At 42.8% G+C, this 13,298-nt stretch overlaps 1 protein-coding gene across 2 annotated transcripts in view; it reads left to right on the forward strand.

Annotated features, from left to right (window-relative positions):
* The first annotated feature begins 6,285 nt into the window (after positions 1 to 6,285).
* The window catches only part of NRCAM (neuronal cell adhesion molecule), a 149,477-nt gene continuing 142,464 nt past the window's right edge, over positions 6,286 to 13,298 (forward strand). Inside the window, exon 1 of one of the 2 annotated variants that reach the window (XM_032195391.1) lies at positions 6,286 to 6,435. The gene's annotated coding sequence lies outside the window, so the exon portion shown is untranslated. Of the gene's footprint in view, positions 6,436 to 9,539; positions 9,660 to 13,298 lie in introns of those variants that run through there. The other variant, XM_032195412.1, reaches the window with a different exon arrangement.

The raw sequence follows: 13,298 nt of genomic DNA on the forward strand, positions 1-13,298 counted from the left end.
TGCTGCAAAGGGCAGGGGTCTAGGGGAGATCAAGCAGCAGAGGACATAGCATTTGGTTGCTTTACCAAGAAGTGCTATGCTGGTATCATAAACTGAAAATGATCAAGCAAAATATAAAAATACAGGCCAGAAGCTCATCTGCTAATGACAGAATTGTAGAATTAAATAGCTGTGCTTGCTAGTTATGTATTAGTGTAACTTTCTGTGAGGAATGAGAGGATGAAAGAAACATATTCCTCCTGTTTATGCTGAGGTGCCCAATTGCACATGCAACAGGACCTTTGCAGCCTCACTGCACCTCAGCTTAATTTCCAAAGCAGGGATAGAGTTATTTCTACCAAGATGTGACCTGTCAGCATTCCGAACATCTCAGCATCTTTTCATTTTAAAACCCTTTTCCTTTGTTAAATGTGTATATACTTCTTGTGATGCTTGAATGCATTGGATTTAATGCATTTGTTGTGTTCCATGTTAAATATTTTGAGTAAATTTTTTTTTGTGTCCTTCAAAGTAATTCATATGTCTGGTTCCTTGAACTCTTCTAAATTCCTAGCTCCTACCTGGAGGTTAATACAATTGCTCTTCACCAGAACATTCTGGGGGACCTTACCTCCTCTTCCAGGCATCCCAACAGGCTCATGATTAGCAATCGCAATTAGCGTTAGTGGGGATCATCACATCTTCTAAACACCATTTGCTTAGAGTATGACAGGCCCTATGAATTATTAACCAACCTTACTCCCAGTTACAGCTGAGAACACTCACTGCATTACAGTTGAGATTGGTACTGAGGTGATGGGCTGCGCAGGTGCTGCTTCTCCACCTATACTGGGTGCTTGGCCTGTGTGAACAGCACATCATCAGGGGCAGATTTTTTTATTTTTCCTTTTGTATTTTGGACTAACAAACACAAAGTGAGAAGTGAGAGTCCAAGTAATTATAGTTTTCTGGACCTTTAAAACTAAACAGCTTTCCTGATCTGATGACCAATGAAAGAAAATCTTTCAAATATGTTTGGTTATTCAGAAAAAAAAATAATGCTGATTGTTCATTGTCATCTGCTTTCAGAAAGCTACAAGGACGATGAACTGCAATTCATTGATGTCTCTCCTCTGGGAACTTCACAGAGCCAGCAAATTTATCCAGAGATTTTCTCACTTAAGTTGCTTCAAGGAATCCAAACATAAGCCTTTAGGGCAACAGTGTGTTTGTAATTTAAAAGCAATCTCATCCTCAGAAGATACAAAAGACTTAAAGAACAAGGTGTATCTTAAGAAAGAAAGACTAGAAAAGTTATTTGGGAATTTTTCTAGTTCAAGACTAAATGATAACTTCAAAAAGACTTAATTGATGTAATTTTTCACTGAAGATTTTCCCTCTTTCTTTTCAGTTTCCCAGGAAAAACCTTTCCTTCGTTCTAAGCCTTACTACATGTGATCAAAATTCATATTAATGTGTTGGGAAATGGAGCAGACCTTACTCTTTCACCAGCCTTGCACCAGCAGCCTCTGCCACCTGGGAAAGCTTAAATACATGTTTGTGTGTGCGCACGAATCATTAAGTTTATTCATATTACATATATGCAAAATAAAGCGCGTGAACATTTGGTGGATTAGAATCAAGTTTCATTAGAGCAGCTATAGCTATAGTTCTAATAGTTGGTATTAACCATTTTCCAGAATCTTGGAATTGACTCCTAGCTCATTTCCACAGTGGAGAACTCCCCAGTGAACTCTCTGAACCCGTGAGACATCTAGCAGAAGGATGGAACAGGTTAAATCACAAGGTCAAGCTTAACTCTAAGCTCCTGGTTTTGAACACGGAGCTGCTTAGTATTCAGCCCTTTGGAAGTCCCTTGGATAAGCTGCCTGGTGTCTGTAGACTTTTGATCTTTGTGGAAGCAGCTTTTCAAGAATCGTGCACCATGAATTAGGCTTGTAAGATATTTTTCACAGGCTCAGCCAATCTCTTCTAATGGAAAAATGGGAACACCCATCATTCACTCAAACCATGTTTGGTGTTTTCATAAAGTTTAGTCTGTTCTGTGAAGGACTTCCCCCCTTTGTTTATATGCCAGATAAAATTGATCCTGTTGAAATCAATATCCAATTCCCATTGATTTGAGCCATTTCATCGTGTTGCCATTTCATCATTCAGCTGTCAAAAATGGCTGTAGTTTCTGTAGAAAGCTACAGATCACATTAAATATGTTTTTTATGTAATCCTTTCTCTCTCGAGTTCCTGACAAGTTCCAAAGGTCCTTTATGTCCCTTGAGATCATCTTTTGAGCATGGCCAAAAAAGTACTGTGGTCTGCATATTTTGGCATTTTTGGGTGTTCACCTCTCTTTTTCACAACCCTGAATTCCTCTGTTAAGCATTTTCAAAGCACTTCCATCTGATTGATTAAGCTGCACACTAAACCAAGGTGGTAATATCATCCTGTAATTACAACTGTCCAGGGTGTGTGAGAAATGCAGCAATGGCGACAACTGAACCTAGACTTCCTGCTTCATTCCTCAGCACTGTAAAGATCAAGCTAATGGAAGATGGGACAGGTGATAGCACTGGCAGCTCCTTCTCTCCATCTGCTCCTCAAAGAACGTGATCCTCTCCTTCCATTTTGCATTCAAACATCAAATTGCTGAAGAAAGTTTCAGCCCTGTGAATTTCTGGCACCAGCTTGGCAGCAATGAATTTTCACAGCAGCTTGGAATATCTGAAGTCCTAAAAAGGCAAGATTAAAAACACAGCATTTTGGTATGGTTGCCAATAACCAGGTCTTTACTTAGCCTGCTGACCTTCCTAGGTGCTAGAAGAACTCTGCATTTCTTGTGAGAGAAGACTAAATGATAGCTTATGTATCAGGCAGGGCAGTACAATTTGTAGTCACGAATCATCTTCTGAGAAAATAGTTCTGAAGCCTAAATTGAAGTATTATTTTTCAATTCTTGACAACATATCAGTACACTATTGTGCAATGTCTTTTCTGTATGATTCTCTTGCTAGCCTAGTTCTCAACATACTTTACATCAAAACACATCCTCCGTGAAGGCTGATTTTGTTACCATATACCAAGCAGCACAGCTTTTAACATTAGACATCTTTGCTTAACCTTTTGATGTTGTCTTTGGTCTCTTTTCTGCTTAGAAATATTCACATTTTATGCTACAATAGTAAAGAAGCACTAGCTTCCAAAAAGTAAAGTATTTGTCCAGCAGTAAGTGTATTTATTTTACTATTATGGTATAAGAAGGTCCTCTGAAAGAAACCTGAAACGCCAATAAATATATTAGAATCATTTCAAAAGCCATTCAATATACAACTGGGAAGGCCCCATAATCTACTGAACAAGATTAGCCTACATTTTCCTGACTTTCAATACATTCCATCAGGTATTTTTCTCCGCTTTACTTTGTGTAAAGTACTTGATGTGCCACACTGCGCTCCATTCACCATTGTAAAACCTAAGACCAAGTGGAACAGTGGCAGAACTCAAGTTAGAATCCCATGGGTGGCATTCAGCTTAGTAAATGTAGACTCTTGAAATGTAGACATTCACAGCCGAACGAGACACCCGCTGGTCCAGTTACAGTCAATGGAGAGAAAAAGGCATTTCTAGGATGCAGCTCAGCTCATCCTAGCGTAGACATCTAAAATAGGTTAGATGAATCATCCGCTAGAAGCGTCTATTTCTAGTTCCCTTTATGCTCAGTTGAGAGAGTGACTAGCTCAGATGCAGACACTGACATAGTAGACATCTAAAGTTAGGTGAGATGAACAACGCAAGATGTCTTTCCATATCCCTTTAAAAGGTCTGGTCTAAGAACAAAATGTCAAAGAATTCTTTTCAGCTAACGCTATAGTCTCCTCCACTCTACCAGCCCTCTGAATATTTGAGTTGCTATCTTCTTCCTAAAAACACTTTGCAAATGTCCAGATCATGCCTAACAGCTCCCTCAGACAAGTTTTTGATAGCTTTTCCTGTGTCACAGTACTGCAACCATGTGTATGTGTATCTGTTTTGTGTATTGATTAAATGACTGTGTCATGCACCCGATCGTTGTTTCCCTAATCAGAGACTACAACAAACTCAGCAGATGTTTTGTAATACAGAGGTTTTGTAATACAGGGTAGAAAGCTAAATGAATCAAGGTTGTTATTAATGTAACATCAGACTACTTTGGAAATGCTCATTCATGAATATAATTGCAGCAGGCAAACTAAGGAGAAATGCTACAAGAAGTAGTGTGATGACTCCAGAGATGATGCAAGGCAGCAGAGAATGACTCTTAAATGTAATATTCCTTCAGCCACACAACTTTTGCTTGCATTTTTATGGAACAAGCCCACCTGTTTCTTTTTTTGCTTGGTGCTACTGCCAGTATTGATGGCACTGGTCCACAGCAGTAGATGCTGTCGCCAGAAGAAATAGCTCCTAGCTTTGCAGTAGGTTGCATAAACCTTTGAATTTACTTGTTTACTGATAATCATATCTATGCCACCATTTGGAAAGTTATGGCTTATGCCACTGAATGTATGTATTTGTTTATCTCAGTAATATAAAAAATATGGAGTTCAAATTCTGAGGGGTATCATAAGTGTGTAATCATTACAGGTGCAACATTTCAGCTTCATCATACATCAATGTAGAGTTGTTTTCTCCCTTGCAACAGTGATATTTCTTTATTTATTTGGTTTCTGTGGTCTAACTTGCAGCAAGTGGTATGCCATAGCCCAGTTGGTTTGTGCTTATAAAAACCAACATAGGTGCTCTCCATCATCCAAATACGAACTTGATCTTAGCTTCTATATTTAAAATAAAATACACTTTCAACTCAAGTTGTTTCCCCTGAAGTTCCTCAGTACACCTCCTGAAGGTTTGACTCGCCATGTTCCCCTGGGAATCTGGCAAGGATGCAAAAAGACAGCTGTATAAGAAACCACGCTTCTCAGCATTTTATGCCCACATCTTCTCAAAGCCAGGACTGGTTACATATTCTCCTTATGAAACACAGCACCTTGGAAGCAAAGTAAGGCAATACCCTAGTATTTTAGGCTCTGTTTACACATTGCATAATGTTTACTTAAAACATATATATATATTTTTTGTATTTAAGGTTGAATAAATTAGTTGTGAATATGATAATTTGACAGTAAGAATAAATGTAAGCAAACAAAAAGAACATTTAGGGCTAGACAGTAAATTCAAGCACTTACTTCCCTCTCTTTATAAAAAGGATTTTCTTCACATCTATCTAATCTTCTTTACATATTCAGGTCTCAAACAATAATATCCTGGCATCAGATTGATAGGAGCTTGAATATCTCCAAAGTCTGAAGCAGTAGTGCCTGAGTTACTGTTTATCCCTTGGATATTTATATGCATGTGCTATATCATTTATAGAATCTGTTATTCATCCAGAGTGTTGTTTTCCAGTGGGTCAGCTGTTCAGCTTTAACTTGCCAGAGTTGAAATTGGGTTTCTGTGGAGATGCGGGATAAGGGCTTTTTGCTTAGCTTGGGCATTGCGTTTCGCACTATTAAGTTATCACCACAGAGTTCACCTTGAGGGCTGCTTCCCAGAGCGCATAATAAAGAATTAACCGCTATCAAAGTCGCCACCTTGCACAAAAGGGTACCCCTAAAATGGCTGATAGCAAGTCCAGCAGTGGCAGATAATCACATTTAGGTGTTAAATGCAGACTTTGATTAATTTTGAGCAGCACTGAGCCTACAGAAGCCTCAGAGCGGTATTTAAAAGCCATCTGACTTTGCACATGAAATGAAGGGCAGGATGTGAAGGGGAAGCCAAGGTGTAGGTGTGTAATGCTTGGCCAAGGGAAGGCTGACGTGGGACAGTCCCCAAGAGACTCATCTCCAAGCAGCCTCACACAGCCTCTCCTTAACCAACCGCACCCAGGCGCCCAAATTCCTGCAGGAACCCTGTGAAACGCACATGGGGCAGCACTACCGAGCCCGAGAGGGTTTTCTCGAGCATCAAACGACACTTTATGTTCTTTAGCTTGGGAATTAGCCAAAACAGCCCCTTCAGAGGGGCACTGCCGGGCTGTGACAACGGCCACCGGCACCACAGCCCCACCGCCGCCCACCCACGGGCAGCCAGCGCCCAAGATGGCGGCCGCCGCCCGCCGCCTCAGGTGCGAGGGACCCGCTCCGCGGCCAGCCCCGCCGCGGCCCCGCCCCCGCCGCGCGCAAGCGCGCTCCTCCCCCTCCCCCCTCCCTCCGCGGGAGCGCGCCCCGCGGTACGGCGGGGGCGGGGGCGCGGGGAGGTGATAGGCGCGGGAGCGCGCCTGCTGCCGCTGCCACCGCCGCTCTTCTCGCCGGGCAGCCGGTGGAGGAGGAGGAGGAAGAGGAGGAGAAGGAGGGGGTCCAGCACGACCCCTGTCCCCGCGCGGAGGGGCCGCGGCTTCCCGTGAGTACCGGGCTGCCCGTCCCGACGGCCGGTGAACCGACGGCGGGCGAGGGAGCCGCCGGGGGTGCCGCCGCCTCTCTCGGCGCTGCGGCGGGGACGGAGCCGGGGGGTGCCCGCGGGGAGGGAGGCACCTGCCGGGGACGCGGCGACAGCGGCGGTGGCCGCGGGGCTTTGTTGGTGGCCGCAGGTGCGGGTGGCGTCGCGGAGGGGCGCCGGCATCGTCCCTCCGCCGGGTCCATCCCATCGCATCCGATCCCGTGCCGTGCCGGTGCCGGCAGGTCGCCATTTCGCGCACGGCCGCCGGCCGGGAGCTGTCTGTGCTGAAGCGGAGCCGCAGCGGCCGCCCGGGCTCGCCCCCGCGCCCGTGCGCGGCCCCGCCGTGCGCGCGGCCCCGCACCTGGCTGCGGCGAGCCGGGGGGGGCGGCGAGGGGCCGGGGGCTGCGCTGCCGCCGCCCGCTGCCCACCGGCGCAGAAAATGGCAACGAGAGCCTCGAGCTGCCAGTGCCCCTCGGTTTTTCGCTGAAAAAGCCCCAAAAGGGTAAACTTTTGGCGTGGGTGCCTCAGTTTCCGAGGCTGAAACGCCCCAAAACCGGGTGTGTGCGCTGCCTGCTGCCGGGGTGCCCAGCCTGGGAAGTTGGCGAGGGGAGTGCGGCAGCCCCGGCGCTGGGGCTGTCCGGTGCAGGCACCTGGCAACAGGAGCGCTGCCCCTTAGCTGGCGTCTGGCTGGGTAAAATAACGGGAGATGCGATCCGTGACCCTACCGTGGGGTCTGCAGGTCGGAATAAGGAGTTCCTCTATCCCTAAATGTCCACCTCCTCGCTCTTTGTTCAACCCAGCCTCCTTCCCACTCGAGAAGCCGGTGTTAACTGCTTGGCTTTCCTTTTGTCTTTAACGTGCCCTGTCCATTTGTTTCACTGTTTCTGAATATTAAAGTACATTCTGACTAGATGTGCTATGGGAAACGTGGATGAAACCTGAAAAAAAAACCAACTTCATTGGCTCTAACAGGTGCAATATTTATCATTTCAATGTATTCCACGATTTAGCATAATCAATGTGTTAGTGTAGGGCTCATCAATGCATGGGGCTGTGCATTGAGTAGGTCACTGTGCAACATCAGAAGGCATCTGGGCTTCAGGTTGAGTTGTAGAGCAGTCTATGTGCTAAAGCATGCACCTGGCAGGTATTTTTGGCAAGGGATGTCAGCTGGAAAGAGAAACTACAGCATTATACATGGACTCAAAGGACCTGCTAATTATAAAGCTGTGTATTTTCAGTATTTGTGTAATCTGTTTGATAACTCTTGTACGTATCCACTTCAGGCTTTTCTTTAGGTGATGGCTGTCTGTGTTTTTTAACATAAACTGCAAAGGAAGGCACCAGAGTTGCTAAAGAACTTGCTAACAAAGTCTGTGGAGAAGTCATTTATCTGCATTTAGAAGCACTTTGAAATTCTCCTGGGTGTTTAAAATTAGTTGTCAGACTGTATCAGTGTAGAGGTGGGAAAGTATGTTCTCAGAATGCTGAATGTAAAACCAAACGACGACAAAAAAAAAACAACACAACAGCAAGTGGCTTGATGTTGACAGAACTCAGAATCCATTGAATGAATGTGTGTTCTGGATTGTGCAAAGGAGATTTAGCTCAAGGAAAACTGTACAGCTGTGTGTCAGTATTAGATGATGTGTCTGTGTGTACCAGCTGGTCTTAATGATGGAGCTAAAACCCTCTTCACAACTCACAGAATAAATCCACAATTAATTATACTTGTATTAGTGTCTCAGTTCTGTAATTAGTCTTATTGGTCGTGGTAAAAATACTAAAAAGTAATAATGCTTCTGGTGAATGGGATCACCAGAATCTGATCCTTAGTTATCATTCTTCATCTTTTCACCAAAAGCATAATATTTATCATATATACCACAGAGCTTATTTGTGAGGAAGGATTCTAGCCTGTAAATCCAACTTCCTAAAATGGTCTTTATTGTCAGGCATGAAATGAAATTACAAATCCAGTGGATATTTACTCATATCTACTAATAGCTTCTTGTGCTCTGGTCTTTTTCTCTGCTGCTCAAAGAGGTGACAGCAGAAGCATTAGTAACCGAATTACAGTTTCTTGGAGTTAATGAAGCGTGGCTCTAATTGATGGCTTTTATTGGTTTGAGGATTCCGATTTCAAGTCAGGAAAATGTAATATGAGTCTCCCCTTTCTTGTTTGCTTGAGTGAAATGCATCTCCATAGTATCTGGATATAAAACATACTGAGTATATTCGGGGTTTGAGATTTTGTTAACAGAGTGCTGCACAGCTCAGATGGCTCAGTCAGCCTAAAAACCAAATCTGTAATTTGCAGCTGTGAAATTGCTGTTCTCTCTAGTTTTATTCAGTTGTCCCAAATCACCTTGAACTGTAATTATTTACCTTCCATTATATCTGAAGAGTACAATAAACTGAATGTGCTATTCAGTTTTCACTGAGTATGTTAATTCTGTTATGCTTCATGAAGAGAGCTGGTAAAATGGGAAGCCATACAGAGACAGTACATCTCAGTAATGTAAGCTGAGGGAATGATGTAGGAGGTTGTCTGCTGGGCAATATGCAATGAATTTGATTTTGCCTTCCTGAGTGGGCTGATAGCATTCAAAAAATTCAGTTATACTTTCTCCACAGTGATAATTTGTTGCATTTTAAATTAGTATGTGTGTTTATTGCCTATTCAGTTTAGTATTAAAGATACTGTAACTTCATGCATTTTCCAAATTCCCGTAATATTTTTATTTAACAGACAATATTCATAAGAGTTCATCTTCCTTACTAAGGTTAATGTGATGAGCCCTAAGTTTTGTCATAGTGCCCATTAAGCAGGAAAACATAGTTGCAAGCTGGCTATATTGCTTTCTTCTGAGCTACTGAAGGCTGGCTGAGCTTTCAGTTATTTACCTCAATAGAAAACTGGAAGGAAAAAAGTGAACAAAGGAGGTCTGTTTTGCCTGTCCCACTTGCTGGGCTGTTGTCTTTGCCCTTTTCAGTGAAGGAGGGGGTAGAGCTGGGTCAAAGTTGAAGAATACTGAAAAGGAATTCAAGTCTCATATTGAAATGTGAATGATAGCTTAGTTTGAGAGCCGAACGCGCTTGTTTGAACGGAGATTTTCCTATCTGTGGAAGCTGAAACTGACGGACGGTGATGGACTGGCGTATGGACTGGTAGAAGGTGCAGCTAGGTATGTGCTCAGAGCCTGATTAAGATGCTCAGTAAACAAGTCCATATCTGATGAGACTTTTAATACCGGAGATGCTGATGCTAGACAGCGTGCAACACACTAGACATTTGATTGTGAGTTAAGGGCAGGCCCCTGCAGCTGGCATACATTCAGGCTTGCTTGTCTAGCCTAATTGCATTGCAAATACTTCTCTGGATTGCTCTCTAGCTTCTCCCTTCCAGTAAATGTTGAATAAGTACAGAAATGTTCATCTGGATCCTCTATTAACTGGTGTAAGAGGCTTTTTTTTTTTTTTTTTTGTTTTGCTGTATGAATCAGGATAAATGTATCTTACTATTCATTTTGTGAATACACTGTTTTCCTACACTGTTTCGGTTTTGAAACGGCTCGATTCATAATGTGATTACAGCTTTCCCCTTGTTAACTTTTTAGTATGGAAGCATAACAGCTTGAATTATAAAATGTTTCTGTAAGAGCTCACAGTACCCCCATTCTACTTTAAGCAACAAAACTTTATATAAAAAGCAGCATTTCATGCAGAGCATCTCAGATGCACAAAAATAGCCAAGCAAGGAAAAAGGGCCAGTTCAACTTATAAGGACGTGATAACTTTAAAGAACAGACGCATTAGAAAGGAGCTGGCTGTCTAAATGGTCAATTAGAGCAGACAGAATTAGTATTGATGTAGTCTCCAAATTCTGTAAATCCTTGTGTGTGAGACTGCTGACTTTGGATGACGCCTAGTGGGAACGTGGGTGTCCCAGCGCTTAGTCTGCTCCATTAGGTATATGTGGCCTTTTAATTTCCCGGGGCTTGAAATGTGTAATTGCTACTGTTTAACAACTTGGTTGAGGAAAGGGGAATGATCCATGACTTCCTGGTGGTGTGAGGTGGTCTTTGGCCACTAATTAAGCTTTCCTGGACAGCCACCCAAGTATTACCATACCATGTTCCCTTACAGACTGCTACCTAAGTGTGGAGCTGTGAGTGTTTATACATGACTATGGATATTTTTTGTCTTTCTCAACCGTAAGTCTCACTTCTAACTTCCCTTCTGCTGTTTTGAGTGTTGCTGCATTTGTCCAACTTCATTCTGAGAGCTCATATAAAGGAATTGCTTTTTCAGTACCACGTACCTGTGGGGCTCTGTGCGTGTGTATGCAAAGGCATTGCAGAGAGTCAGTGCAAAAGCCAACTGTTGTACGAGACCTGTGTTTGGGAAACAGTTCTACAGATGGACAATAATACCATGGAGTAGACCAACCTGTGCATAGATACTGGCCAAGGGAAGTCTTCCAGCTGAATATTGTACTGTAGGGTAGTGGAAATGAACTAAATGCAAACCGGGAGGCTGAAGAAGATAATGAATTATGAATGAAATTCATGAGAAGGACTGCTGTATGAGTAGAAGGATGAAGAACAAAATATTACAGGCTTTTGCATCAGAAAGAAGTGGTAGAAATGAGGGATTTGGGAATGAAATCCTCTGGAAGTCTTAGAAGAAAGACAACAGCAGAATAGCTAGGGGACGTGCGTACAACTTGCGCACAAAAGCGTGTGGGATGAAGCAGGGGATAGCTCCTAGGTGTGAGGTGGGAAGTGCAAACAATCCGGAGGGAGGGAAGCGTTTTGAAGAACATGTCAAAAGCAGGGAAATCAACTGCTTGAAGGGAACAAAAGAAAACTAAGAATTTTTTTTCTTAGTATTGCTGATTCTTTTTTTCTAGAATATATCAAATCAAGTGTTTTGAAGGAAAACATTAAGTATGCCGTATTTCCTGTCACTTACTAAAAGGGCTTTTCAAGAGTATTTATAAATGCAAGGTTGTTCAAGTTAATTTCACCAGTAGGCTCATAAGTTTCCCTTTGCAGCAGGATAGACAACCCTCCTCTTCTCTACTTCGAGAGGTAGTGTTTAGAAGGACTAAAAAGTGGGGCTGCCTACCCTGCTGCTGTTCACATATCCAGGAAAATACAGGAGATATCTGATATGTGTTCCTCATCACAATTTTCAAGGGATGTAAGGGAGTGGTGGGCTTGGCATGGGCTATTCTTCATGTGGGATAATGAGGTCTAGTGACTTGGTCAGTGTCACTTTGAGTAAGGTGGTATCTGTGGGTTCTTCCTCTCAGCCTCATTGCTTGTCGACCAGTGCTTTGGTCTCTGGATGAACTAAATGTAAGAAGATTAACCCCCTTGAGTTGCTGCTCTTCTCTTGAAAATGGAAGAGATTTTTTTTTTTTTTTTTTTAATTCCTCAGCTAGGCTGAATTTGGTAATTTTGTTGCATGGCCACATATTATCAAAATCTGTTTCTCGCCTTGGGTGAGGTGAGATGAGATGAGGCTATGCTAACTATTTTGCTGGCTTTTAATCTGTTCTTATGGTATTTTTTTTTTTATGGAAGCTCAGGAAACGGAATGTATTTCCCTTTTCTTTCCCTTTATTTAAAAATGTTATAGGACTTGAATGAGTTTCCAGCAAGGGAGATCTACGTTAAAAGAGAAGATAACAGAAATGGAGGTTTTTATATTTATATAAAAATTTATTTATTTTTTACATGTAGCATGGGATAAACTGAGACTCCTTCTGTCTTGGAGTAGTGAGCTTTGTGTTCTGGGTCCAGCTGCTGTGATGAGCTGTGTTTGCTATGGATGGTGAGCCTTTTTCAATTGCCAACAGTTTAATGGTTTCAGTGTGATTAGGTTTGTTTGCTGTTGCTAAACAAGTTCAGAGCAATACAGCAGCGTAGTTACAGATTGTGCGTTAAATTCTGAGTAAAACTAAAAGCCAGGGCAGGAATCTAGTGCCAGTGTCTGCACCATGATGTGTTGCGTGGTCTTGGGGTTATCAATTCTTGAGGAGGTTGTGGCTTTCTTTGGGGTGTGTGGGGAATCATTCCGGCATTGCAGTGATCGGGTCTGTAAGTCATGAAGACCAGAGTGTTGTCATCTGACAAGTTGGACAGGATACAGAGTTCTTGCCTGATATAGAAGATTCCTACTTCTGTGTACCACCCTACTTAATGATTACTGGTCTACACTGAAGTTCAGAGACCCTGAAAGACTGGACATATCTTGGCAATGAAGGTGGAAGGGGGAGATTGTGTTCTTAAGGTAGTTGCAGAGAGTCCATGGTCACTTTCTAGGCAAAAATAATATGGCATTTGCACTAGCATAGGTTTGGTTTGGATTGTAGGAGCTGATGAGGACAAATCACCACTCCTACAACAACCCAGTCCAAGTAATATCATAAGCATGTCCGGGGGTGTGTGCTCTTCACATTGGAATTGGTTGTACCTTATCTATTGTTTGACTTGCTTTTGTCTGCTCATGAGTAGAGTTTTGGTTTGGTGCCTAAAACAACAAACAAAACTAATTTCAGTGGTTTGTGTTCTCCATACAAAATGTATTTTGAAGATTGTATGTGTGGTTTTTACCTTATCTAATGCCTTTAAAGGTGTGGAATAAAGAGGGAGAAAGAATACCACCTACTGCTTCTGTGAAGACAAAGGTTTAGAGCTGGGAAAAGTCTTCTCTAACTTTTAGCTGGATATATAATATTGTGTAAATGAAGAGTTTACAGGACTGCTCCTCTGTCACATGAATTAACGTATCTGTCAGAAGAGGAGTGTTAACGA

This window comes from Aythya fuligula, chromosome 1 (assembly GCF_009819795.1).
Source record: "Aythya fuligula isolate bAytFul2 chromosome 1, bAytFul2.pri, whole genome shotgun sequence".
In the NCBI taxonomy this organism is placed as follows: domain Eukaryota; kingdom Metazoa; phylum Chordata; class Aves; order Anseriformes; family Anatidae; genus Aythya; species Aythya fuligula.